The following is a 1,656-nucleotide window of genomic DNA, read 5'->3' as shown; positions in this document are numbered from 1 at the left end:
ATTCAGTCTTTTATGTTTAGATCTCTGTATTAAGGCTATTTCTACCCAATGACCTGTTGTGTTCCCAACTTCTTCAGTTGATACGGCAGAACTGTTTGTGGCTTGACTGCTATGTCCTAAGACCAGGGTCTGAAATGCCCTCAAGGCCCAGGCTCAGGTTAAGGATCCAGCATTGTCACTGCAGTGGCTTGGGTCATTGCTGTGGTATGCCTTTGATCCCTGGCCTAGGAACTTACACATGCCAAGGGCTTGGCCAAAAAAAAAAAAAAAAAAAAGGCTTAGGCTCAGGTAGAGCTGGGATGCACAGGAGAAAGGGGGTGCAGGGGACTGAGGTGGACTGTAGCATAGCTGTCTTGACACCCCAACACCCATGGATCTGGCCAAATGTTACCATGATGTAGCTAGATTCACTTGAATTTATGGTTATTTGGATTCGTGTTGTAAAATCTCTGGATTTGTTTCTGTCAGCAACAATTTTTTTTTTCATTTTTTAAAGCTTTCTTGAAATATAGTTGATTTGCAATGTTGTAATAATTTCTGCTGTGCAACAGTGATTCAGTTATACATGTACACACATCCATTCTTTCATATTCTTTTCCCATGTAGATTATCACAGAATATTGGCTTGAGTTTTCTGTGCTGTACAGTACATCACTGTTAGCCAATCATTCCATATACCTCAGTGTGCATATGCCAATCCCAAATTCCCAATCCATCCCTCTTCCCCATCTGTCCCCATTGGTAACCACAAGTTTGTTTTCAAAGTCTGTAAATCTGTTTCTGTTCTACAGATAAGTTCATTTGTATCCTTTTTTTTTTTTTAGATTCTACGTGTAAGTGATATAATATTGTTTGTCTTTCACTGTTTAACTTCTCTTACTATGATAATCTCTAGGTCCATCCACATTGCTGCAAATGGCATTATTTCATTCTTTTTTGTGGCTGAGTAATATTCCATTGTATATATGACCACATCTTCTTTATCCATTCCTCTGTTGATGGACATTTAGATTGTTTCCATGTCTTGGCTATTGTAAATAGTGCTGCAGTGAACATCGGGGTGCATGTATCTTTTCAAATTATGATTTTCTATAGGTGGATGCTAGGGAGTGGTATTGGTAGATCATATATCTGTTCTATTTTTGTTTTTTTGAGGAGCCTCTGTACTGTTTTCTCTAGTAGTTGTACCAGTTTACATTCCCACCAACAGTATAGGAGGGTTCCCTTTTCTCCCCACCCTTTATTGTTTGTGGACTTTTTGATGATGGCCATTCTGGTTGGTGTAAGGTGGTACCTTATAATAGTTTTGACTTGCATTTCTCTAATTAGCTATGTTGAGCATCTTTTTATGTGGGGTTTTTTTTTTTTGCCATCTATATGTCTTCTTTGAAGAAACATTATTTAGATCTTCTGTCCATTTTTAATTGTTTTTTTTTTTATATTGAGCTGCAGGAGGTGTTTGTATATGTTCAAGATTAATCCCTTGTCAGTCTCTTTATTGACACATATTTTCTTCCATTCTGTGGGTCGACTTTCTATTTATGGTTTTCCTTTAAGTTTAATTAGGTCCCATTTGTTTATTTTTGTTTTTATTTTCATTACTCTAGGAGGTGGATCTGAGAAGATACTGCTTTGGTTTATGTTAGAGTTTGCCCT

Source organism: Sus scrofa, chromosome 2, assembly GCF_000003025.6.
Source record: "Sus scrofa isolate TJ Tabasco breed Duroc chromosome 2, Sscrofa11.1, whole genome shotgun sequence".
In the NCBI taxonomy this organism is placed as follows: Eukaryota; Metazoa; Chordata; class Mammalia; order Artiodactyla; family Suidae; genus Sus; species Sus scrofa.
Note: the sequence above shows the minus strand (reverse complement) of the source record.